General features: G+C 47.1%; 1 long non-coding RNA gene across 1 annotated transcript; it reads left to right on the top strand.

Annotated features, from left to right (window-relative positions):
- Positions 1-27783, top strand: LOC102900504. The gene is made up of 10 exons (XR_006595052.1): positions 1-283; positions 10940-11117; positions 13855-14574; positions 16658-21368; positions 21460-21589; positions 21737-21991; positions 22685-22843; positions 23593-23645; positions 23743-24076; positions 26870-27783. It is a non-coding gene; the product is annotated as an uncharacterized LOC102900504 (long non-coding RNA).
- Positions 27784-27981: the final 198 nt, after the last annotated feature.

Genomic DNA, 27981 nt, shown 5'->3' on the forward strand with positions numbered 1-27981 from the left:
ACAGGGCTCAACGAATGAGCACTTTCTTGGCGTGAGGTTAATTTCATAGAAGGCCAAGGTCATCTGAATTCCATCTTAAACAGGAAAGAAAGCAAGGTGCAGCTTGGCAGGGCCTAGATAAGAGCTGAGGCCACTGATGTATGTTCGGTTGCAGCCTGGAAACCATCACGGGGGATGACATAAACCACCGTCCGCGTACGATGCTTTATAGGTTGTGTGGACACGGGCTCCGGAGCCAGACCCCTTGGGTTCCGATCCACGTTCACCATTCATTAGTTGCAAGGTAATTAAAGGCTCTGTGCCTCAACATTCTCATTTGAAAGATGGGAACCATAATAAGACCTCCAACCCAGGTCTGCTATGAGGACCAGGCGAGTTAATACAGAAAGAGTGTTTGGAAGGGTATCTGGCCCACGCTAAATGCCCATTAAATATCCTCCCCTCCTTTCCCCAGTACATCTTTTTTTTTTTTTAATGTTTATTTCTTTTTGAGAGAGAGCGAGCGCAGGAGGGACAGAGGGAGAGAGAGACAGAGGATCCGAAGGGGCTCTGCCCTGACCAACAGAGAACCAGATTTGGGGCTGGAACCCACAAACCATGAGCTCATGACCTGAGTCGAAGCTGGGAGCTGAACCGACTGAGCCCCCCAGGCGCCCCTCCCCCCGTACATCCTAAGCATTTGCTACTTTGATAGCTCTCAGCCCCTGTGAATGGAGGATAGCACAGAGGCGGTACTGAGCCCCGGTCAAGGGTTTGTGTTCAGACGGGCTGAGGCTCACATTCCCGCCCTTCCGGGCATGAGCCTTGTGACTGGGCAAAGTCCCTTCCCCTCTCTGTGCCTCGATTTCCCCATAGATACAACCTAAGTAGCAATACATCATTATGGGAATCTTGTGGGAACGGGGCGATCTGCAGGGTGCACGCTGCTCGGCTCGGTCATTACTCAACAATGGTGACTATTTGTGTTAACCTCCCATCTCAACGATGAGAAACCAAGAAGCAGAGAGGTTAGGCATCAGGCATCTAAAGGTGCAGAAGCCTCAGCTGTTTCCATAGCAACGTGCCAACCACACGTGGGGTACAGAATAACATTAAGAGCTGTACGGGCAAATTATGTCATACTTTTAATAGCCATGTATTTATCGTGTTTCTTTCCACCTGTGGCAAGCAAGTCCACCCCCCCCATTAATAGAGTGATAATGAAGCTTCCTTTTATATAAATGGAGTTAAGCATAAGTAGTGGATTCACGTAAAGAAAAATATAAAGTGAATACTAAACAAGCTGGGGCCAGATATGGTGCAATCGCACAGGTCATATGTGGACAGCTGTGTGGAAGAAGTGTTGGGCTAGACCACATCTGGTGACTAAAATAGCCCAGCAGAACGGTCAAGGGGATCTTCCAGGGCAGCAGGCACTGATGGTCTGCGTGATTCACCCTACGTGCTTTATTAGTGAGCTCTTCCTCTCTCTGAGTACACACTGACCTCGTCCTTTATGGATTTCCTAACCACGAATTGGAACCATGTTTCCACTGTCTCAGCATTCAATTTACAGCCCTCCCTAATTTCCCATTTTATGTCATTAACGTGTGTGTGTGTGTGTGTGTGTGCGCGCGCGCGCTAGAGATCCTTGTGAACATAAGTCACAATTCCTTCACTCACACTACCTGCTTCAGTAATGGACACACAGGCGTGGCTCAGTCATGATAGTTGACCATGTGTTGTGTGCATCCATGATTGCTCTGATGCTCCCAACAGCTTGATAAGGTAGGTATGATGGCGTGCCAATTTTTACAAATGGGAAACAATCTGAGGCTTACAGAGGTGATATGAGCCCAATAGAAGCAACTAAAACTACAAGTTGGACCCAGGCAGCTGAATGTCATGCCTAACTGTTACACCACGTTGTATCTACGTTAAAGCATGCCTTGGATGGATGGATGGATGGATGGATGGATGGATGGATGGAAGGATGGATGGATGGAAGGATGGATGGAAGGATCAGGAGAAAGCATAGAGAGACAACAAGACTATCTTTGAGCTACCTATAAAAGTTCCATGTTTGGAGTTCTCTTATGGACTAAGCATTAGACAGACATTATCTTCAATCCTCCTCTACAATCTCTGCTCAGAGAAAAGATGACTTGGAGATGTAGCAGAGGTTTGTTATTAAGACATTTGCTACTCAGAGCAGGGACTCTAAAAGTCAGACAAACTAGGGTCCCCATCTTAGATCTGCCATTAAAAGCTGAGCAACCTTGTGCTGGTTATTTATAGCGCCTAGGCCTCAGTTTCCCCATCGATAATGGGGGTAATGATGTCTCCTTCCCTAGGGGTCCTAGAAGGATCAAATGAGACCAGGTGACCCCCATGCCTGCTTTATAGCATATTCTCAATGTGTAGTCTGCGTCATTGCTGTTGCTGTGTGGCTATCATTAGCCTTACCACTTACAAATCTCAGAGCCAGACTATCACTCCAGGTCCATTTTAAGCGATTGAGAAGGTTGTGAGTTCACGTTGGGCTAGAACATCACAGAGAGTAATCGGCTGAATAATGGCTCCCGGAGGAGGCCCGTCTCCAAACCCCAGAGCCTATGAATCTGTCACCTTGAATGGCAAGGGGAATTGAGGTCGCCGGTAGAACTAAGCTTGCTCGGCAGCTGATTTTAATGTTTATTTATTTTTGAGAGCGAGACAGAAACAGAGTGTGAGCAGGGGAGGGGCAGGGAGAGAGGGAGACACAGATCCCGAAGCAGGCTCTAGGCTCCGAGCCGTCAGCACAGAGCCCCACGCAGGGCTCGAACTCATGGACCGCGGGATCATGATCTGAGCAGAAGTCGGATGCTCAAGCGACTGAGCCACCCAGGCGCCCCGCTCGTCAGCTGAGTTTAAAGTAGAGAGGGGCGCCTGGGTGGTGCAGTCGGTTAAGCGTCCGACTTCAGCCAGGTCATGATCTCGCGGTCCGTGAGTTCGAGCCCCGCGTCGGGCTCTGGGCTGATGGCTCGGAGCCTGGAGCCTGCTTCCGATTCTGTGTCTCCCTCTCTCTCTGCCCCTCCCCCGTTCATGCTCTGTCTCTCTCTGTCCCAAAAATAAATAAACGTTGAAAAAAAAAAAAAAGTAGAGAGATTATCCTGGATCACCCAGGTGGACCCAAGGTCATCGCAAGGGTCCTTGGAAGTGGGAGAGGGAGACAGGCTGGGGGACTGTGACTGGCAGAAAATAGGTTGAAGACGGGGAAGGGGCCATGAGCCAAAGAACGTAGGCAGCTTCCAGCACTGGAAACGTCCAGGTGATGGACTGTCCCCTGGAACCTCCGGGAGGAACGCGGCCCTACCGACAGCTTGGTCTTAGCCGACGTGGTCTGTGTGGGACACTTGACCTCTGGACTTGTACGATAATAAATGGGTATTAATTAAGGCCTCATTGTGAGGGAATTTGTTAACAGCAGCCCTAGGAAACTCACGCGACAAGGAAAGATTCAGACTCTGACCGCGGATGGAAGGAACCCAAGGGTCTTAACAACTTGCCTCATGGAGGAACTCTGTTTCACTTGCCCCCTTGAGAAGAAAACTAGAGGCGGCCTCGTCCCCTGCTTCTCCACCTCTCCTTGGGGTGGGAACCCGTGTGCTCCCTCAGGCGGGTCTATGCAGCCTGCTGGGGGGAGCGGGCTTCTGGCCAAATGGGCTAGCGCTGGGCCCCAGCCCCCAGCGGCTTCCATGAGGAGCAGGTGGAAGCCGTTCCCAGCTGACGGGAGGGTGCAGCCAGGAAACAGCTTTCCAGACTCCCAAGTTTCAGGGCTCCGAGGAGGAGTGATAGCTGTTATTTCCTTCACGGGACAGCTCCAGTTAAAACAGGAAATGAGTTGTTGGGTCATTTGCAGCCCACAGACTTCGGAGCACCACGGTGTCTCTTTTTCCTTTGCAAAGCCGCCGGGCTCGTCAAGGGCAGGAGAGCCTGACACCCAGAACTGATCCATCTATGAAGGGACCTTTTCCCACCTTTCAAAGCCAGGCAACGTAATCTACATCCAATACAAGGCCGAGATCTTAAGGGTTTAGTTCTGGGTTTTGGCAACTGTATTGTAATTGACATCCACCCCAGAGAAATTATGGGATGTTTTCATTATCCCAGAAAGTTCCTCCTGCCCTGTTCTAGGCAATAGGAAGCACCATCACCTTTCCACCGGCTCCCAAGGCAACTACTGATCTACTTCCTGTCCTTATAGATTCCTTTTTTTCTAGAACCTCATCCAAAGGGCACCACACAGCATGTGTTCCTTTGCGTCTGTTTTCTTCCACGTTGTACAGTTGTGAGATTTTTAAAAATCTGGGTTTTTTTATAGTTCTTTTTTTCTTTCTTTCTTTCTTTTTAACTTGTTTTCTTTTTTTAAATTTACATCCAAATTAGTTAGCATCTAGTGCAACAATGGTTTCAGGAGTAGCTTCCTCAGTGCCCCTGACCCATTTAGCCCATCCCCCCTCCCACAATCCCTCCAGTAACCCTCAGTCTGTTCTCCATATTTATGAGTCTCTTCTGTTTTGTCCCCCTCCCTGTTTTTATAGTATTTTTGTTTCCCTTCCCTTCTGTTCATCTGTTTTGTCTCTTAGAGTCCTCATGAGTGAAGTCATATGATTTTTGTCTTTCTCTGACGGACTAATTTCACTTAGCATAATACCCTCCAGTTCCATCCACATAGTTGCCAATGGCAAGATTTCCTTCTTTTTGATGGCCGAGTAATACTCCATTGTATATACACAGCACGTCTTCTTTACCCATTCATCTGTCGATGGACATTTGGGCTCTTTCCACGCTTTGGCTATTGTTGATCGTGCTGCTATAAACATGGGGGTGCATGTGTCCCTTTGAAACAGCACCCCTGTATCCCTCGGATAAATGCCTAGTAGGGCAATTGCTGGGTCATAGGGAAGTTCTATTTTTAGTTTTTTTTTTTTGTTTTTTTTTTTTTTTGAGGAACCGCCATACTGTTCTCCAGAGTGGCTGCACCAGCTTGCATTCCCATTAAAAATCTGTTCTGGGGTGCCTGGGTGGCTCAGTTAGTTGAGCGTCCAAGTCTTCATTTCGGCTCAGGTCATGATCTCACGGTTCGTGGGTTCAAGCCAAGCATCGGGCTCTATACTGACGGCACGCAGCCTGCTTGGGATTCTCTCTCTCCCTCTCTCTCTCTGCCTCTCCTCCTACCCTCTCTCAAAATAAATAAATGAACTTTCAAAAAAAAAGTTTTGGAGGTGCCTGGGTGGCTCAGTCGGTTAAGCTGACTGAGAACTGACTCTTGTTCTCGGCTTAGGTCATGATCTTACAGTTCATGAGTTCAAGCCCCGTGCCAGGCTCCGCTCCTGCTTGGAATCTTCTCTCTCTGCCTCTCCCCTGCTCCTACTCTGTCTCTCTCTCTCTCTCTCTTTTCTCAAAATAAATAAAACTTTTTGAAAAATCTGTTTTGGGGGCACCTAGGTGGCTCAGTTGGTTAAGCATCCAATTTCGGCTCAGATCATGACCTCACAGCTCGTGAGTTCGAGCCCCGAGTCAGGCTCTGTGCTGACAGCTCAGAGCCTGGAGCCTGCTTCAGATTCTCTGTCTCCCTCTCCCTCTGCCCCTCCCCCACTTGTGCTCTGTCTCTCTCTCTCTCTCTCTCTCTCTCTCTCTCAAAAATAAATAAAAAAAATTTTTTAATCGGTTTTGTTGATGCCATTTTGGTTGTTTCTATGATGTCAAGCACCTTTTCATGTACTCATTAGCCATTTCTACATCTTCGGTGAACCGAGTCTTTCGCCCGTTTTAAAAATGCGTGTGTTTGTGTTTCCATTACTATCTGTGGAAGTTCTCTGTATATTCTTTATACGACTTCTTTATCACATATGTGGAGAGCAACATTTTTCTCCCAATAATCTGTGACTTGTCCATTTTCTCAATAGTGTCTTAGGATGTGCAGCAATTTTAAAGGGTAATGTTGTCCAATTCACTTATTTTACGTTTAGTGCTTTGTGTGTCCTAAGAACTCTTTGTGTAACCTAAGTTTACCAAGATCTTCTTCTCGGTGTTCTAGAAGATTTCTCGTTCCAGCTTTTATGTGCAGTTCTCTGATCCATCCCAAATTTATTTTTGTGTCTGGAGTTAGTGTGGGAGAACAGAGAAACAAATTCCACGGCCGGTATTGTAGAGACAACAGGATGATTGTTCCTAAACTCAGGGTCTAGTGCAGCTTTTGGCAAACCTTTTCTTTACGTAGAAACAGGCCAGACGGTGAATATTTTCGGCTTTCCCAGGCTATGCAGTCCTTGATGCAACTTCTCAACTTTGCCTTCATCGTGCAAATACAACCATAGACAACGTGTAAAAGTCAAGAGCTCGGCTGTGTGCCAACGGAAGTAGTCGCACACAGTGCGATTTGAATTTCATGTCATTTTTACATTTCATGAAATATTATTCTTCTTTTGATTTTTCTTAAACCAGTTAAAAACTTGAAAACATTATGCTAAGGGGATAAGGGGGACACAAAAAAACAAATACCGTATGATTCCACTTTATATCAAGTACCTGGACTGGGGCAATCCATACAGACAGTACCACAGAGGTTACCAGAGGCTGGGAGGAGGAAGGAATGGGCAATGATTGAATGGGTATACGTGTTTGGGATGATCAAGTTTTGGAAGCTGACTGTGGAAACATATTTCCCATGCACAACATCGGAAATATACCGAATGCCACTGAATGGTACACTTAATAATCGCTCAAATGGTCAATTCTATGTGATATATATTTTACCAAAATATATTTTTTCAAACTTAAAAAGGAATTATAGCTAAAGGTCTTATTATGAGTCAGGCACTGTACTAAGGATATCACATGCTAATTCAATTTTTTAAATGTTTACTTATTTTTGAGAAAGGCAGAGCACACGTGGGGGAGGGGCAGAGAGAGAGAGAGAGAGGGAGGGAGGGAGAGAGAGAATCCCAAGCAGGCTCCGTGCTGACAGCAGAGAGCCCGATGCAGGGCCGAAACGTGAGATCACGACCTGAGCCGAAGTTGGACTCTCAACCGAGTCACCCGGGTGCCCCACATACGAATTCACATGATCTTTGTAACACTACGAGGTAGGGGTCTCTTATTATCATTACACCCATTTTATAGATGAGGGAACTGAGGCGCTGAGTCTTGACGACTTGCCCAAAGTCACCTTGCTAACGAGTGGCCGAACCAGCAGTCTGGCTGTGGGTCCGCATTTTGAGTCACCCTGCTTCGTCACCTCAAAAACCAGTGACTCTCAACCTTGGCTGAACGCTAGAGTTTCCTGGGGAGCACTTTTAAATCCCTGTGTCCCGGAAGGATCTAGCTAAATCACAGCCTCTGAGGGTGGAACAAGGCATCAGTAGCTGTTAAAGTCCCCCAGCTGCTTCCAGTGTGCGGTCAGGGTAGAGAATCACTGTTTCAAAGGGCAGGGCTTCTCTCAGAAGATGACATTTCAGCCAGAATGAACGGGAGTCAGCCATGGTGGGGAGGGGCAGAGCAACAGTTCAGGCCATATATGCTATCAGTCGTGTATTCTTATCGAAAGGTGTTGGTCCTTTTCCCCTGTGACAATAATGCCAAACATCCTCAAAGCAATAGCAGCTCATATTTATTGAACAATTATGCCCCAAGCATGACCCTAAATGGTTCCCATACGCCACCTCCGTTCACGTTCATGATCATCTTAGGGAGTCAACCGCATCATCCCCGTTTCGCAGACGAGGCAACTGAGGGCCTGAGGCCTAAAGAGAGTTGCTTGCCCAAGGCCACACTAAGCGGCAGTGTGAGGGCGTCAGCCACATACTGTCAGAGTTTGGTGCTCCAGATGCCTTCACAGTGAAGCTTTCTGAGGGTGTCCCAGTCAGGAGCAGTGAGAAAGGACGTCCCTTGGTAAATTGAGTCAGAACCTTGGTGCTCCTCTAACATCGCCATAGCCCAGAGACAGCTCCAAGAAAGAGGCTTGTTAATGCTTCTGCATAATCTCACTCTGGGGTGAAGAGGAGCCCGGGAGCCAGGAGAAGCGTGTTGGGGAAATTCAATGTATTATCAGCTGGAATCCAGCAAGTGGATGTAGAAGGCCCCTGGTCCAGGGAGAAGCCGTGTGTGTGTGTGTGTGTGTGTGTGTGTGTGTGTGCGCGCGTGTGTGTGTGTGTGTGTGTCCATGTCTGGATCATGTGGATTATGTCCACTACCAAGAGCAGATCCGAATGGGGGAAAGGGCCACCCACCCCAGGGAACGTAACACAGACAAGACTCCCACGACTTTTCCCCCAACTCCGGAAAGCCCGAGACCGCGTTTTGCTTATACGTCACCCCCGACTCTAGAACGGCGTCTGGCAGACAGGGTACTTGTTCATCACAGTGTGTGGAGCAAATAGATAACGTGCAGTGGGGTGGGGGTGGGGGTGCCCTCCACTCGAGCACTGGAACCGAGCTCCCTGCCCGAACTTGTTAAGGGGCGAGGGAAGGACTATTCCAGGAAGAAGGAAAGAAGAATTCACATTCCAAGTTCAAAGGAAGCTTTTCTGTTATTCTTTGTCACCCATCACTGATAAGGAAACTGAGGCTCAAAGAGGTTTAGTGAGTTTGTCACTTATCAGGCAGCTAGAAAGGACCAGAACTTCGATTTGAACTTGGGCCTCCCGGCTCCTCTCCCAGGGCTCTTTCTACTACCCATTAGCAAACAGACAACCGGAGGTTAACGCATAGGTCTGCTCTGCAGCACAGGAACCCTAACCATCACCGCCAGTGACAAAAACCATGAGAACAGCGTTAACCAACACGTAGTAAGAGCTTACTAAGAGCTTACTATGCGCCAGAAACCAGCCTGTATACTTAAAATGCATTATCTCAAGGGATCTTCACCAACAAATCTAGGGAACGGAATCTATTGTCATCCTTATTCTATAGTTACAGAAACATGATCCAGAAGCACTAACAAGCCTCAGTTCACACAACTACGAAGGGGCAGCTCGAAAGTTCAAACTCAGGAGGGTCAGCCCTCCCTCATAGCATAGCGGCTGTTCTCCAGCCTGGTGGGCAGGTTGGTCCCAGCATCAGGCAACCGGCCTCTGGGCTGTCACCGAGTGGATGATAATAGCAATTATGGCCTTTCTGGGGCTCTTAACATTTCTATTTTAAGAGAACCTCGCAGCCTTTTGACAAAATTTTCTGGTTTTCAAATCCAGGTGTTTGGATGTTATGTCTCCATGGGGAGAGAGCTCAGCTCCTAAAACTCCTGGCCTCTCTGTGCCCTTTATCCTCTCGACTCCAGGGAGGGAGGAGTGATTTATCCGGCAGGAGAATTCGGGAAGAATAGAGCTGTCCTCTCTCTTCCTTGCGTCCTCGTGGAAGAGTGGGTTGTTCTTGAAACTCACCTTCTCCTGTGCTGGGAGATCCACTGAGGTTCAGAAGCCCCAGACCTATAGATATCTGGACCTATCAACAATAAAGGTGACATTTTGGCTCCTATCTGTGCTGTGGACTGTATCGCCCCAGAACTCATCTGTTGGAACCTGGTTTCCATTTTGATAGTAAAGTAATCCGGTTGCAAAGATAGAATCCCCAAGAATGGAATTAATGTCCTTAGACAAGAGACCCAGAGAGCTCCCTCGCCTCTCCCGCCCGGTGGGGACACATGGAGAAGTCAGCAACCTGGGAGGGGTCCTCACCTGACCATGAGGGCACCTGATCTCCCACTGCCAGTCTCCAGGACCACGAGAAGGAAAGTTCTGTTGTCTATAAGCCACCCGGTCTACGGTGTTTTGTTGCAGCAGCTCCAATGGACTAGGACAACTTGCATATCCCTTGGTCTTAGTTTTCAACTGGTTAATAACGCCAGCAGGCAAGATGCCGTCTTTTGGACCTCCTCAAAAGGCCCATCACAGGGAGGCTACTTTTAGTGAGGTGCAGTGTCGCGTTTATCGGTGGGAGCAATAATTCAGCACTAGGGATGTGTTTTCTCTTTCCCGTTCACTTATTTATCCCATATTCACTTGCGAAGCACCTCCTATGTGCCCGGCGCTTCGCTGGGGACTGTTTCAGTAAGCATGAGCCATCGCAAGTGGGAGCAAAGAGCCAAATCAAGACTGAATGGAGTTCTTACTTCCAACCTTTCTCTGGGAGGCTGAGCAAGAGGAGGGGAGAGAGGGCGTCAGCTGTTGTCAGGGAGCTTGACATCCACTCCCCATTCTTTGGGTTGCAGCACCCTGGTTTTCCTTTGGGGGTCACCCACTTTATTGTGAGCCGCTCCAGTGGGACTGTCAGTCAAGGCACCTGGCCCCTCCCCTGGCCAAGGGATGAGCCCATGGTCAAGACAAAGCATCAAACTCTAGATGTGGGGCTGGTGACTCTCTGCCAGAGGGACGCAGGGCAGAAAGCACCTTGCCGCTTCCCCGCTCCAGAAGAAAGTCCTTGAGGAGCCTCGCTCCCTAGACACACGGGACTGTTCTAGTTCTTCCCTCCCTCCTTCTCTGCTTCTCTCTTTCTTGCTTAGTTCTCAATTCCCCATCTGTGAGTTTCTCAATATCGGCCCATTAAAGTGTTTTCAGCATAAGTCAGCCAGAATCGGGTGCCTCTGCCAGAGAAAAATACCACCGCCACGGTCTGCACATGGACTGTAGGAATTAGAACTTTGTGTTCAATGCCTTGGGGAACTTGAGGTTAAGAGGAGACTTTCAAATTTAGGGTCAAGGAGACCTTGTGGCTCGCTGATTAAGAACACGGGCTCTTGAGTCAGCCCTTCCTGGATATAACACCCGGCTCTGCCATTTGTCAGTTACTGGCTGATGTGGGACACATGACCTAACTTCCCAAGCCTCAGGTCCTCTTCGGTGAACATAGGATAATAATAGCACCTAGCTCCCAGGGCTGGCAATGCGGTGAAGTACGTAATAACCTTTGGCTGTTATTTTAGTGATTATTCTTCAAGATTTCTTCTGAGAAGTCATACAAAACAGGAATGTCAATTGCAAAAAAGACGCTGAGCAGGAAGGCACTACAGAAAAGCCCTCCTCCAAAGGGGATGTTTATTTCAGAGACACACAGGGGGACGCTCCAGCAGCTGTCTTCCAGGAAATCGTCCACAACCCAGGGTGAGTTCTAAATTTTAAGTGACTAGCCAGTGTCAAAGGATTGGAAAGGGAAGAAAACACACTAGGACGATGTAAAAATCCAACCACACATTGCATAAGCTCTGAGCTCTCCCAGATTGAATGAGAATCCTGAATTTGGACGTGCTTCCCATCTCCATTAGGCAAAGAATCAACACCATCATGCATATTCTATTGGCAGCTACCTCTGCACTGAACAGTAAATATCAGAAACCAAATACCGGGGCTCCCTAGGATCTTGGAAAGAGGAAGATGTAAATGATTAATCCAAAGGCTCAGGGCCTTTGCATTGGAGGTGTTTTCTGCTGCAAGTGTTCTCCCCAGCACCCCCATCGCCCCTTTCGGTGTTCACCTCTACCTTCTTATTTCAGCTCAAAGTCACCACCTCTGAGAAGCACTCTGGGTTCTCTCTAGTGGAACTAGCCTCTCAGAGTGTTCTCTGTGTTTCCTTCCCAGCGGTACCAAGTTTGTGATAGATGTTTCTGTGATTGTTGGATTGGTGGCTTTGCCCAAGTAGACCACGAGTTCCAGGTGGGCAAAGATCTTGTCTGTTATGCTCACTTCTGTAGATCGGGGAAGATTGGTTCCAGACCCACAAGAGAAACTCTATCCATCTTTGTTCATTTCATGACTTCGGTAAATGTCTACTGATTAGCTTTCATTCACTCAGCAAGGGCTTAAATTCTTAGCATGTGCTATTCAATGATGAATGCCATCATTAGTGCATTCCTTTAATTATTAATTCATTAATAATCTATAAATGCTTACAATCTGCCAGGCACTGAGCAGTGAGGACCCAGCCGTGACAAAAAGAGGAAAAAATCCCGATCACAGAACTCACAGAACTTACACTGTAGTGGGAGGGGGTCATCAATGAATACATAAATAGACGCGTGTCCCAGGAGACATACGTGCTTAGGAGAATAATAAGTGGAGAAAAGAGATAGGAAGAACTGGGGCCGGAGCACATTGTGGGGGGCACTATTTTATTTTATTTCTAAAGTTTATTTATTTATTTTGAAAGAGATAGAGAGGGAGAATGAACAGGGGACCCGACGTGGGGCTCGAACTCACGAACTGCGAGATCATGGCCTGAGCTGATGTCGGATGCTTTACCGACTGAGCCACCCAGGTGCCCACAATTTTAAAGAGAGATGCTGGAGAAGACCTCACTAAGCAGAGACCTCCACAAAGGAGGGAACACAGCATGGGGCAACCGGAGAGGGGGGAACATTCCAGAAAGGGAGCGGCAGGTGCAAAGGGCCTGCAGGGGCGTAGAGAAAGAAGAATCCAGGATGACCCTGATGTTGGTGTGAGTAGCTGGCTAGAGGCTGCCATGGCTCAGGAGAGAAGGGACGGTGAGAGAAGAACCCAAGTCCTCTTTGGCCTCCTTGAATTTGACATTAATGAGGAAGTAGGAACAGGGAGATGCGTATTGGCTTTATTTTCTTTTAAAATTATTTATTTTAAGAGAGAGAAACAGAGCATGAGTGGGAGAGGGACAGAGAGAGAGAGACAGAGAGAGAAAGAATCCTAAGTGGGTTCAGCACTGTCAGTGCAGAGCCTTACATGGGGCTCGAATTCATGAACCGTGAGATCACGACCTGAGCCGAAATCAAGAGTCAGATACTTAACCCGCTGAGCCAACCGGGCGCCCCCATATTGGCTTTATTTTTTTTTTAATTTTTTTTAATGCTTTTACTTTATTGTTGAGAGAGAGAGGCAGAGACAGAGCACGAGCGGGGGAGGGGCAGAAAGAGAGGGAGAGACAGAATCTGAAGCAGGCTCCAGGCTCTGAGCTGGACAGAGCCAGCACAGAACCTGACCTGGGGCTCGAACCCACAAACGGAGATCATGACCTGAGCCGAAGCCTGACGCTCAACTGACTGAGCCACCCAGGCGCCCCCGCATTGGCTTTATTTTTAAATGTTATTAAAATATTGCACACACACAAAATAGCAGACACAATAGAAGTATCCAGCCTCGTGGATTTCCCGAAGTGTGGTGTTGGGTAATCAACACCGCCCCCCCAAAGGCCCTCGTGCCCATCCTGGTCCCTGTTCCCTCCCTCAGTGACCACTGTCCAGCCTGGCACGACAGATGCATTTTATTGGCATTTTTCAACCCACGATCGAGAGAGAATATGGGGCACTGGCTCAGGTCATCCTCAGAAAAATACCTCATCTGCTTTTTCTTTTAGACTAAGACTTTTGATTTGTTTTGTTTTGCTTCCTTTTGTTGTTTGCAACCGGGAGCTTTGCTTATTTGTTTTATTGCCTTCTTCTCAGGGCGAGGTGCTAATGCGGGGTGTGGGTGGGGTCGCTCGGGGCTGGCAGTCACCTCCTGTCCGGACCCCCGGGTCCTGACCTCTGTGAGCAGGGGGGGGCCAGCCACCCACCAGACCAGCTGGAGCTGCAAACCCTACTCCCTGCTTTCAGAAAGCAAGTCCCCTGCCCACCCTGTCCCCGTCCCCAATCCCCCAGGGGCTCCCCCCCCCAACCCTGCCTCGTCCAACCCCGGCAGCTGGTTCTTCTTAAGGCATCGCTGTTAGTTTACAGTGGCTGCAAGTGTTCATTTTCATGTTGTAATGAAAACACAGCCAGCTTCATTCCATCCTGAAAATTAATGTCTTCTTTCTCTCTCCGTGTCCCCCTCCCTCTCACTATATCCACCGATTGTTTCTTTTGGAGTTGATTCCCCTCTCGCTTTGCCTCCGTAGAGCTCTGACTCCCGGGAGAAGGAAGAGGACGGCCCCTCGGGGCCGCACAGAATGGACAGGCCAAGCGACAGGAGGGAGGCCGCCCGCGCTCCTCCAGGGCCTCGAGGAAGGCACAGTCACACCTGCAAAACACAGCGCCCATCTTTTTCATCCACTTTTACTTCTCAGGAGACCCCGGTCCCCAGAGACCTATTTTCACCTCCCCAGCTCGGCACACGTTTTCTACATGATATTAACCGGTCGCCTTTGAATCTCGCACATCCTGGTATGCTTTGGATTCACCGACCTCATTTTTACACACACACACACACACACACACACACACACACCGGAATCTGTACTAGCTGACTGCCGGCAAAAGAAAACGTTAGTGTGGCTCGCTCTCCTTCTTTTAAACAGCTTAATTGAGATACAATGTACACGCCATAAAACTCACTTAAAGTGTGTTCTTGCCTGACTTTGCGTTTATTTACTGGGGCGTGCATTAGCTGTTTCTTCTTGAAAAATGGGGCCGCCGGGTGGACGTTTTGACCCTACAGGCTCCCCCCTTTGACAGGTGACATCTAAATAGAGAGCAGATTCTGTCCATGTTTCCACCCCCTTCGCCCCCCTCCAAAAGTTGTTTTACTCATTTTGCCACTTACAACCTACTTCCTGTGTTTGGAGTCTGAGCCGCCCAGGCCTTTTCAGGAGACTTGCTGCCTTGTTTCTGCACTAATAGTAAGTTTCTTTTGTGTTGGAGGGATTTTCTGTTCGGTTTTTTGTTATTTAGAGTCTTCTGCTGTTTCCCTTAACTGCGGGGCTGGGGAGACCCCAATGAAGGGTATCTGTGTGGCCTAACGGACTCTGCAGAAGTATTTGGTACTTAGAGCCAAATGTAAACGTTCGCAGCATTCTGACTCTGGGGGTGGTCAGAAAGGAAGATGGTTAGGAATATGAAGAGGCCTGGAGCTTTTTCCTGATATTAAAATGTTAATCTCTAGTTTCGCTCTGACTGCTGTCTCTGTTCCCTCGTTTGAAGAATAGGATTTAAAATAACTGCTTCATGGGGCGCCCGGGTGGCTCTGTCTGCGAAGCATCCGACTCCAGCTCAGGTCACGATCTCGCGGCTCGTGAGTTCGAGCCCCACGTCGGGCTCTGTGCCGACAGCTCGGAGCCCGGAGCCCGCTTCGGATTCTGTGTCCCTCTTTCTCTCCACCCCACCCCTGCTTGTGCTCTGTCTCTCTGTGTCTTTCAAAAATGAATAAACATTAAAAAAAATTTTTTTTTTAATTTTTTTTTCAACGTTTATTTATTTTTGGGACAGAGAGAGACAGAGCATGAACGGGGGAGGGGCAGAGAGAGAGGGAGACACAGAATCGGAAACAGGCTCCAGGCTCTGAGCCATCAGCCCAGAGCCTGACGCGGGGCTCGAACTCACGGACCGCGAGATCGTGACCTGGCTGAAGTCGGACGCTTAACCGACTGCGCCACCCAGGCGCCCCACAAGGAGCATTAATAAAAACGTAGTGGCTGCGGTCAGACAGGTATGCTCCAGCTCAAGCATTCACTCAGCGAATACGTACTAAGGCCTGCTGGGTGTCAGATATTGGGGATTGCAATGGTGGACATGCAGGGAGAGTCAGGTAGAGGAGAGAAGATGTTCACCATGTAGTCAAGCAAGTAAATATCTACGTACAAACGATCCAAGTACCACAGCAAGGGCTGTGGGAGAAACTTCCGCTGTGTGTGTACGTGTGTGTGTACGTGTTCAAAAAAGTTTTAAGAGGATGTATATTTTGCTGGTAAATTTATCCCTACCAACGTAGAAAATTTTTCTGGAACAATCCATGAGAAGTTGGTTACAATTGTTTCTTTTTGTGGTAGGATCCAGAAAAGTGCATAGGGGAAGGTCTACTTTTTATTCTATACATGTCTTACACAGTGTGAAGTCTCTAACCACAAGCATGTATTTTTTATTATTTATTTGCTTGTTTACCTACCAGTGGACCTTCTCTAAGCAGTAGACTGAGAGTCCACGTCGATTTTCTTCGTTAGTTTTCTCCATTCAAAACCAAAACTTGTTATTTAAAATGAATAAATGATTAACTGCTTAAAGTATTTAACTTGTCATGCCAAACCAATTAAAGAGTGCATATAAAATCGTTATACTTGAAAAGACAAAGGTCATTTATGAGAGTGCAGAAATTCATCAACCCACACCAAGGTGTTCCCAAGCCCACTCATGCCCACAGAGCTTGCCCAGACAATAACCTTTTTATTCAACAGATATTTATTGAGTGCCTACTGGGTACCAGGTGTTGTTCTGGGCACTGGCAGGTAAAACAATAGCCCAATCTCCTGTTGTAGGAAACAGACAATATATCTGTTTCTTCTTTTTATTTTTTTTTAAATTTTTTTTAATGTTTATTTATTTTTGAGACAGAGAGAGAGCATGAATGGGGGAGGGTCAGAGAGAGGGAGACACAGAATCTGAAACAGGCTCCAGGCTCTGAGCTTTCAGCACAGAGCCCTACGCGGGGCTCGAACCCACGGACCGCGAGATCATGACCTGAGCTGAAGTCGGCCGCTTAACCGACTGAGCCACCCAGGAGCCCCTATCTGTTTCTGATCAAGCAAATCCAATATACATTATATATAAATCAAGCCAATCAAATACACAATATATATTTTATAGAACTATATAATAATAGAAGTATTGTGACGAAAAAGGAAAGCAGGGCTGGGTGGTGCGGGACCAAGGGATTGGGTGGTGCTTTTGGGTTATTATATAGAATACATTTTGTGGTTGCACTCACCATAGAGAAGGGCCAGGAGGCATGTCTGAGGAGATAGCACATCAACAAGGACCCAGATGAGGAGAAAGAGGCATGAGCCATGGAAGAATGTTCTCTGCCCGAGAGACCAGTAAAGGCCCTGATATGGGAGCGCCGGAGACCGGTGAAGTCTAGCGGTGAGCATACACACCGGGTATGCCGTTCTGTCCTCCTGTCGTAGTGCTCCAAACATTTCAGAATCTAGACTTATGTTCTAGAAAGGAAAACTGAAACACTGATAGCTTTATTATCTTTGTGTGTCTGGGCCTCAATATGCCATTCTGGGCATTGCCTCTCTTCTTGAGATGGTAAACAAAAATAGTCGCTGTGAACTATACATACCAGGGAACCAGAAATACAGTAAAACCTTGGTTTGCGAGCTTAATTGCTTGTAATCCAAAGCACCGGTACATCAAAGCGAATTTCAAAAACTATTGGCTCGGTTGTGATCGTGTGACGGCCCGCATCACTCATGACTCGTATCGCAAGACATCACTTGGTTATCAAGGAAAAATTTATTAGACATGTTTGCTCGCCTTGCGGAACGCTCGCAGAACACGTTACTCGCGTTCCCAGGTTTTACCGAGTATCTTTTTTTTTTAACATGTCTTTATATTTCAACATATTTTTTAAACTTCGCGTGGCCATATTCATCCACAGTTGCCATAACACATTTTCTTTCTATTGTCCTAACAGCATCTCATGAAACCCGTGTGAGTTTTATTACTGCGGTACATGTCCGTTTTTAGGCACTGAAATTAACGTAGCAACTATCACTCCCAGGCCATTTCGACAAGGATTCTGAGACGTGTTGTTTTCAACCGACTCTAAGTAGGAGGGGGGCTGGGACAGGCGAGTGAAACCATGTGCTCCTTAAAGAAAATAACAAAACATAATAATGCCGTTGGTGCTGCTGACGACAAGCCTCTTCTGACTGAGCACCTTGGAATGCTCTTCCCGCTGCGGGACTCACCTGTCGGATGGGGGGCTGGCGATTAAGTTTTCTCTGCGTCCTCTGATGTCATGTTCTCTTTCCTTTTCTCTCGAGGGTTTTCAGTGCCAGCTCTGTCATCAGTCATTGTCACTACGACCGTCTGAGTGTGAGGTTCACCTTCTCCTCTTTCTCCAAAAAGGGCTTCTGTGGGTGGGTTGTTCTAGAACACTGGCTCTCAACCACAGGTGATCCAGACCAGGAGAGGCTTGGCAGCGCTGGGAGATGCTTTTTGGCTCGTCACACTGTGCTCCTGGCATGCAGCAGGTGGAGGCTGGGGGTGCACTGCCCAGGACGGCCCCCCACCCCCCACCCCCGACACGCGAAGAACAATGCTGCCCCCAGTTTCATCAACGGTGCCGAAGCTAAGAGCCTCGGGTCTCGAGCAACTGGGAAAGATGAAGAAGGGAGACCGTGAGTGGAGGACACTGTTGCCTTATGATGCCCACGCGGTATTTCCCACCCAAGAAACACGCAGCAACTTTTGTCTTAGTTGATGCTGATTACTCTCGATTATCCATCCCCAGAGACCTGGCCGTGCGGCTGAACCCCACGTTAGGGGACAAGCACGAGGGGACAAAACCGGAGGCACATTCAAACATGTGCCGTAACTACCAGAGCATTTTCTGCTCTGTCTTCAGATCCTTGGTTTCATTCAAGGGCCAACACAGTTGATCTGCATATGGCATTCAGCAGCAAAGTAAACTTTTTTCTCGGGTCTTTTGTTTCCAAATCAAAGGGAAACAAAGGACATCAAGCCCCATTCAGGCACTTTCAATGACTCTCAAATAAACGTGGGAGCAATACTGGAGCCGTTTATAATGCTCAGTGATGAAAAAGCATACTTATTAACCTTGTAAACATTCTATAAAAGTACAAGGGAAACTTCATAAAGAATATCCAAGTGTCCTTTTAATATAATAGCCCTTTGTACTTTGAAATGTTCATATGTGTACAAAATAGAATTAAGCAGAACAGACTGGAAGAACACAGTCTTCGAGCCTTCTAGTAATGGTGCCATTAAAACATTATTTTGCAGTTTCTTAAGACTCAGAAGATTAAGGTTTCTCACCCCGAGATCAGTTCCCCTTACAAAAAGCACTTTGGACCCATATTTAACCAACCGTCAGAAGGGATTCAAAAGCAGGCTAATTGAACACGGGGGTTTTGGAAACTCTGTAATGATGACCCGGGTTTTTTTCTGGAAAACACCAACAAGGGCAGCTTGGCAGGAAGCAGGAATTAGACAGGAGAATTGATTTGAGACCTGCCCTCCACACTGGAAGGAAAACTCCCCCGTAAGAAACGGTGAGGTTTGAAATCAGTGCAGGATCTATCATTCACACGGCCTCCGGCCTTAACGCAGGGCATTTTCTCGCCACCGTAATTCCCCAGGAACTGCCCTTCTCGCGTGGGACAGATCCACCTCTCGGAGGAAAGGAACCCCGCTCCATCTGTTCAACCCGTCCTCTCCCTTCTGTGTCTGAGCCATCGCCGGGTTCTCTCTGTGTTTTGCAATCCCCTCCATGGCTCCAAAGGCCGACAAAGTCTGTCTCCAGCGAGGGTACTGAGCCAAAAGCCCACACCGCCTGACCGTATTTTTCTCTTTCTTAGCCTTTTACCCGCCGACTTCACAGTTCTCGGGAGCAGGCCAGCTCGGGCAGACCTCCCCCGAATATAAAGTTCTGCAGGGGCAGGCTGGAGAACCACACAGGGGAGATTTCACGAGGAGCCCCGTCTGACGTTTTCTGCCTGAATCCTTGGGCCTCGCTCCAGCCTACAAAGGCAAGTGGCAGGAAACTAACAGCCATAATCGAATGAGCTCAGCCAGCCTGGAGTCTCTCTTGCAAGGGGATCACAGGCATTCTGCCCAGCAGAACCTAGAGAGAGAGAGAGAACCTCTGTCCTGAAATCTCTGAAGTTTCCTGCCAGTGAGTCAGTACGTACCTGACCAAAAAAATAAATTAAAAAAGTTGTCTAACTGGTTTGACTGTTTCAGCCAGCTATTGCTGAGAGAAGTAAACAGAATATCACCGCTTCAGTTATGTCTGACTTGGGCATTATTTTCAAGTCAATATTTGTCTTCTCAGTGCTGTTCCATTGCGGCCTTTGAGACGGATAGATGGGCACCTCGTCCTGGGGAAACCCACCCAGCAGCCACCAGACTCCACCGGCCCCCCACCCTCATCTCAGGATGGGGGTGGGGAGGGTTTAGTGACACTGAGTCAGGACTTCGCAGTGACCTCCTCAGGATGTAGCTGAATTGAGAAATGCTCTCACTTTGCCCTCTGGGCTCCTCCAGTCGGGGGCCCCGGGTTTCTGCCGACCGCTGCACTTTTCAGTGAATTCGACACGCAGGCGTTCTCGGTGTCTTCATTCAGGAAGTGGCCAGCCTTGAGATTCTTTCTGCTCGGATGCTACAAACAAATTGCAGAGGAAGTCAAGTCAAACTTTCCCTTGCTTTTTTTGTTCTCCGACCAGCAATTCAGAAAGCAGAGCCGGTTTTTTCTTTTTTGGATGCCTTTGAACGATTGCTCTTAACTGGCAAGGCAGAAACCCTCATGGGTTTGATTTTTGCTGTTGTTGTTGTTTTAAGCAAAGATCCTCCTCAACTCATTTTTTCAAAAAAGCAGAAATTTCCTAGAAGTTTCTTTAAGGCTGGGTTTTGTGTGGGGGGGGGGGCGGTGTTTTTTTTTTTGTTTTTTTTTTTGAGCCTTTCCAACCCAATTGGTCCCTTAACGTCACACAGCTTTCTAATTGTTGTTCTTCCCTTTAGATTTAGATTTCAGCCAGAAGAGCAATAATGAGCCTTGCATGGACAATGGCTAAATCCGAATGAGGCTTCTGGTGCCCTAATTCAGGGCCAAGGAAAGCTAACAGTCATGATTCAATAAAGGTGCCAGTCCACGGCAGGCATCAGACAGAAAGGAGACACCTTATCTGTTGAATCTACAGATACTACTTGAAAAATCACACATAATTAATCCCTTCTCTTAGCGGAGGCTACTTGAAGCTTTATCACCAGCTTGTATGTACGATTTCATCTCTAGCTTTCACTGATGGCTCCGAGAGGGAGTTCATAATTTAGACATGCCTACCACCCCTATTCTAGTTAGCTAATAGAAGAAGCTTTGCACTAAATAACTGAGGGAACACAGAATAGAGATACATAGCAAATATTTGCCAAGTGGCCCTGAAGTGGCTTCCCAGATGGCACGTTCTGGGGAATAAAGAAGATACGACAGCCCCATGGATATCAGTATGACATCTGATGGTCCTCCCGCGACCCTCTGTGTACAGGGGTGGGCAGTCAATGGGAATTCGTTTTACCATGGCAGTGCTCTTATATAGGCTAGAAAAAATATATACGCAGAAAGAGGGAGAGAGACATATCTCACGTAACCCAACCTGTGGCCCCCGTGAGGCTCTCCACTAAAGGAAGTTGTGATGATTGAAATTCATCACACCGTGTGAATTCTCCTGGGTCAGGAAAAACTGGCATTGGCAGAATCTGAACTTAATAGTATTTGCAAAGTTACTCTTATGTCAGAACATGTTTGCCCAACCATGATCGTCTCCTCCCTCTTTATCTATAAACACATATACACTGTAGATATTTATGGACTAATAGGTATATGAAATCATTTATGCAAGTTGTAATTGACTGTGTAATTATTGAATAAACAGCGGATGAAAGGAAATGTGAGGTTCTGAAGCTTTAATTCGCGTTTTATCTTTTATTCTTTCAACTGTTTATTTACCCATCTACATTCTCCTCTCTGCTGATTTATTTTCTAGGCATGCATTTTCCCTTGGGCAACATCAGATGAGAACATCATTTCATTTGCATCGCAGGGGAGACGGACAGACAAACAGCAGAGAGACAAACAGAAAATCAGAGGCAGCATCCTGCTTGGACACCTCCAAGGTATGTGGGTCATCGTTAGACGCTGTGGGCACCGTCACCATTCTTGAAGCTTTGATGTAGAAACATGTAAGACTTACAATGTACCTGAATCTCTATATAAAGCCAACAGACCTATCCTGTATTGAGGCGATCGCTATTTACTTACAGAATTCAACTGCCTTCAACAAATTCTATCAAATCCCTACTGTGTGCCAGGCGCTAGGATACGAGGAGGACTTGTCATCAATGCTGGATTGCCCAGTGTGCAGACGAGACCCTCACTTACAAGTCCAGAAAGCATGGCTGAGAGAGAGCAGAATGTTCTGGGCACAAAGAACAGCAGGGAGGTTGTCCTGAGGCAACACCCAGTTTGGTGCGTCTGAGGGACTGAAAAGTGCCCACTGCTTCAGTGAAGCTGAAAGGGTAAGTATGTCTCTTACTCATTTGCCATAGGACAGGGGTTAGCCAACACCTTTTTTTGTAAATATTTTGGTAAATATTTAGTAAAATATTTATTTTATTTTATTTATTTAGTAAAATATTTAGTAAATATGTTAGGCGTTACAGGCCTTGGGGTCTCTGTCGCAATTATTCAACTATGACATTATAGTGCAAAAAAACATACACCATAAACAAATGTGGGTGGCTGCATTCCAATAAAACCATACATGCGGGCATTGAAATTGGAATTTCGTTGGGACAGTTCTACAAATAGAAAGCAGGGACCCCATCACAACCCCGCCTTGCCTGCCATTGGAGACAACCAGACAATTCAGAAAAGTCATTTTTTTTTCAACTTTTTTTTTTTTTTTTTTTTTTTTTTGGGACAGAGAGAGACAGAGCATGAACGGGGGAGGGGCAGAGAGAGAGGGAGACACAGAATCGGAAACAGGCTCCAGGCTCTGAGCCATCAGCCCAGAGCCCGACGCGGGGCTCGAACTCACGGACCACGAGATCGTGACCTGGCTGAAGTCGGACGTTTAACTGACTGCACCACCCAGGCGCCCCATGAAAAGTCGTTTTTAATTTCAGCACACACATGCTTTTACCTCTTTGAAAAGCGCAACTTTATTATTTATGCGCGTTTGATTTATTTTAACTTCCATTTGGGTACAGGTCGTGAGATCATGGGGATTATTATTCAGAAAATGAGCCTCCCCAACTCCTGCTTTGGGTGGAATACACTTCCCTGCACCACGGACGTTGGACTCGGCCGTGTGACTTTGTTGGCTGATAGGCCGTTTAACAGCGAGCGTGAGTCCGGCAGGCCTTGAGGTGTGTTTGCATGGCAGCTCGTGCTCATTCGCATTTCCAACATCGCCATGAGGGGTGTATATGCCCGTGTATCCAAGGAGGATGCACACGCCCGGAGCAGACTGCATGTGCCCCACTACTGCGAGCCCAGCCTAGAGCAGTCTCAATCATCTGAACACCTACCAACTTGCAGATGTTTGTGTGAGATTAAATAATTCCTGTTTTAAACCAATGAGCTGGGGGATGATTTGTTACATGGCATCATTATGGCAATAGTTGACTGATGTAGGCCCGGTAGTACTTCTAGGTGTTAATCCGGCCACGGCCAGACCAGTACAGTTACTAAATTGGAGGGGGCGGGGGCCAGGGAAACATATGTAATCCTAAAAGATCCTTCAAAAACTTGTCTTCCTGCTTTGACTTTGTTATGTAAATCAAAGTCAATTATAGCCTTTCAGGCACTAAATGAAATTTGATGGCCATAAGGCTTCAATGAAGCGGCATATGGTTAAAGAATAAAAGAGGTCTAAGGTACTCATTTATTTATCCAGCACTAGATAAAGCCTTCATCCACAAAGACTTCATCCAGAAAAATGGTTCGCTCATTAAAGAGACGCTCGTGGGTTCTTTTGTACGACACCTTGTAGCTACAGCGTTGAGTCAAGTGCTTACCCTAGGCCAAGCACGGTTCCTAGTGCTTTGCCTACATCAGCTTCTTTGACCCTCAAAATTTAATGTTGTAGTCACTGTTGATTATCTCCAACTGACAGATAAGAAAAGGGAGGGACCAAGAGAACAACGACTTATCCAAGCTCCATGACTTGTAAGTGACAGAGCTGGGGTTCAAACACAGGCTTTCTGATTTCAGAGCCCACCCACCTACCCCCCAATGGTAAGACATATCTGGTTTTTGTTGACAGGGGACTTAATAAGAAGACAAACCAATCTTTACAAACCACGGCAGGACCGGGATGGAAAAAAACAAAAACGACAACAAAACACACACACACACCAAATGGGGAAGTCTGGTTAAGAACAACAGAGAGGACCTGTTTTAGACAGGAGACCAGAGAAGGCTTCTCTAGTTAGGTGAAGTTGTCTGAGAGATGAAAATGATCACACACAAAAAAATGGCTGGGAGAGAGAAGAATGTTCTGGGGACAAACAACAGCAGGGAGGTTGTCCTGAGGCAACACCCAGTTTGGTGCGTCTGAGGGACTGAAAAGTGCCCACTGCTTCAGTGAAGCTGAAAGGGTAAGTATGTCTCTTACTCATTTGCCATAGGACAGGGGTTAGTCAACACCTTTTTTTTGTAAAGCACCTAATAGTAAATATTTTAGGCGTTTTAGGCCTTGGGGTGTCTGTCGCAATGATTCAACTATGACATTATAGTGCAAAAAACCATACACCATAAACAAATGTGTGTGCTCCATTCCACTAAAACTGTATATGTGGGCATCAAAATTGGAATATTATTAGGACAGTTCTACAAATAGTAAGCATGGGCGTGAAGACACATAGGATTTTCATATTTAGCGCATTTCCAACATATCGGGTTGGAATAATTTTGGAATACTATGGAAATATGATGATATTTGATGTATCTCGACCTTGGAACTCTGGTGAGTTCTCTGTCAAAATAGAATATAGGTCATACCGGTAAGAACAAGAGATAATTTTGACTGAAAGCAATGACAAGCTCTTGGGGTCTTTTGTTAGGTTTATTTAGTTATTTTAGAGAGAGAGAGAGACAGAGGGACAGAGACAGCACACACAAGTGGGAGATGGGCAGAGAGAGAGGCAGACACAGTATCCGAAGCAGGCTCCAGGCTCCGAGTTTCAGCACTGAGCCTGACGTGGGGCTCGAACCCTTGAACCGAGGTATGACCTGAGCCAAAGTCAGATGCTTAACCAACGGAGCCATCCAAGTGCCCCAAGCTATTGGTTTTTTTAATCACTGTGTTAGGATTCTCCAGCAAAAACAGAAACAGAATATATATGTGTAGGGAGAGTTAGATTGCCTCGCAATTTGCCGTTTGCAGGCTGGGCATCTAGGAGAGCCGGGGTCATTGAGCCTGAGCTCAAAGGCCTGAGCCCCAGAAGCACCGGGGGCAGGAAAAGATTGATGTCCCAGTCATGCCATCAGACAGGAAGAGCCAAATTCTGCCTTCCTCTGCCTTTTTGTTCCATGCAGGCCTTCCACGGATTAGAAGAATAGACGATGCCCAGCCACACTGGGGAGGGCAAAGTGCTTTACTGGGTCTCAGGATTCAGATGCTAATTTCATCTGGAAAGAGCCTCCCCGACATACCCAGAAATAAAGTTTAACCAAATATCTGGGTACCCCAGGATCCAGTCAAGTTGACACAAAAAAATTGACCGTTACAATCATCTAATTAACAGAGAGGAGTAAATGATACCATCACCCAGAAAAAAAAAACAAGAAGATCACGTTCTTGCTAAAATGCCACACTGACAGAAGTAACATAAAATGCATGTTTCTAAACTTTACAAACCGGGTAGTGGGTATCATCATTGAAGGAGTAATTAGGATTCATCACTGCCCAAGAAAACTTGAATTGCCCTGAAGTCTTCGAGAGGTCCTATGTGAAAGAAAATTGACAAACATTTCCCCATATTTGACAATAATCATCCTAAAAATTTACATCACCTAACCAGTGATGCATAGTGAAGCCGAAAGAAACTTCCCACATTGACAATAATAAAAATATTTTTTCAGCTAAAAAAAATTGCAATCTGTAGTAGTATTTTCTTCTTTCATTCAAATTAAAGAGTAACTTCTATTATTTTTTTTAAGTTTATTTATTTTGAGAGAGAGAGAGAGAACCAGTAGGGTAGGGGCAGAGAGAGAGAGAGAGAGAGAGGGAGATGCCCAAGCAGGCTCCATGCTGACATCAGAGAGCCAGACGCAGGGCTCGAATTCATGAACCATGAGAGCCGAACCGGGGTGCTTAACCAACTGAGCCACATAGGTGCCCTGTAAGTGTTAACTTTTATAACTAATTTTGTATTCTTTTTTTTTTTTTAACGTTTATTCATTTTTGAGACAGAGAGAGACAGAGCACGAATGGGGGAAGGTCAGAGAGAGAGGGAGACACAGAATCTGAAACGGGCTCCAGGCTCTGAGCTGTCAGCACAGAGCCTGACGCGGGGCTCGAACTCATGGACCTCGAGATCGTGACCTGAGCCGAAGTCGGACGCCCAACCGACTGAGCCACCCAGGCGCCCCTGTATTCTTTTTATCAAGGAAAGCTTCCAAACTTCCAGGCTGGCAAAGCTGGAAGCAGCCCTGATTAAACACCTACCGTGTGAGCCAAGCACAGCTCGATGCTAGAACAGAACAGACGATGTGTCTGCAGATTCACTGACGCGCTCCTGCTCCAAAAGGCACAAGGCATTTGCTTTCCCTTGGAATGTAGGCTGGACCTGATAACTTGTTTCTGGCGAGTGGCATATTGTGCAAGTGGTGGTGCTGGGTGACGCTGAAGACCGGTCGGGAAATACTGCCATTTCCCCCACGCTCCTTCCTTCTGGAAGCCAGTGGCCATGTCATCAGAACACTCCAGCAGCACATGGAAAGGAACAGAGCCTTCCAGCCAACCGCCATGCGAGGGTGCGATCTTCGAAAGAGATCCTCCAACTTTACCCAGTCGAGCCTGCGGGATGCTGGCAGCTTCGGCCAACGTCTTGACCGCTCGTGAGAAGCCGTGGGCGAGAGCCATCCGTTCAAACTGCTCTCGGGGATTCCTGACCCCAGAAACCGCGCGCGATGAGAGATGCTTGTGATGTGAAGTTGCCACAGTTGGGGGGCAACCCGTTACCCAGCGAGCAATAAAGAATACGCTGACACAAGTCTTGGCTTTAGGACTCTCACCTTCTGACGTTTGTTTAATAGGCGTGGAATAAATGTGTTTTTGAGAAAGTGATGAAGAACAGGAAGCCAAAGAAATGTAGCAAATTATCATTAACTGTTCATTCGCTTATCAGATATTTACTGAGCAGTACCATATGTTATCTATGTTCCAGGCATCAAGCTAGAATAATAAGCGGGAAAGACATAACAGCGCCCCCCGTCATGGAGCTTCCAGTCTGGAAGAAGAAGAAGAAAGTTTTTGTCCTGTGTCTGATGCCTACTCACCGCAGGACCCTGAAGTCAAGTTTCCCTGTCCCAGATAATATGCATTATCTCATCGAATCCTCACGATAGCCCCCTTCGTCTCACCCACGCCCACCCTGCAGCCCTCCCCAGGCTCCCTTGCAACTTGGCAACGTGACACAATTCAGACCAGCGACGCACAGGCAGGAGATCGCTGGGCAGATCCACTGTCTTCGGAAGGACGCGCTGTCTGGAGAGGGCTGCGAGTTATCCATCCTGCGAATGTCAGGAAGGGCCGAGGGAGCAGCTGAGCTCTGACATTCTTACGCCATCGAAACAGAATAGTAACTGCCTGCCTTTTAAGGGAGAGAAAAAAAATAACCTGTTCGTTGAGGTCTCTGTTGGGTTATCGTCAGCAGTTGCTACTCACGGCTAAGAGCATTCCCGACCGACTTAATGAAGTCGGAGGAGAGAGCCAAGGTCACAAAGCCAATGAATGGAGCAAATCAGAAATCAAAACCGCATCTTCTGGACCCCCAGATCTGTATCTTAATCATGATGCTATGTTGTCCTCATGTTTCCACAAGTAAGAAGAAGAAAACAAAGCAAAACAAAAAACAGGATAGAAAACGTATTTGTCTGGTTTCCCTGATTGTATCCAAACAGCGTAACAAGCTATTTGATATGGCCTCAAACCACGGGACATTACATCTACATTCCAATTTTAACAAAGACTTAATTGCAAATTTGGGGGAGGTGGTGAAAAGGACTAAGGAATTCCTTAATGTTGATGATGTTGTTGGAAACGTGCTAACCTTGAATACATCTTTGAGAGGAGTTGAAACAGATAGACCCCATTCCTTGAGGGTCCCTGCAGCCTTATATTTACGGGGCACTTACCGTGGGCGTCATGATTTGGTTCTGCGGTCTCACCTAGTCCCTCTGTCACCCAGCAAGCTGAGCCCGTGCACCCCATTTCACAGCTCAGAGAGGTTCAGTAGCTTGGGCAGGGTGATTCAGCTCGCGCTTAGGCTTAGGACTG

The sequence above is a fragment of the Felis catus genome, chromosome A3, assembly GCF_018350175.1.
Source record: "Felis catus isolate Fca126 chromosome A3, F.catus_Fca126_mat1.0, whole genome shotgun sequence".
Classification (NCBI taxonomy): Eukaryota; Metazoa; Chordata; class Mammalia; order Carnivora; family Felidae; genus Felis; species Felis catus.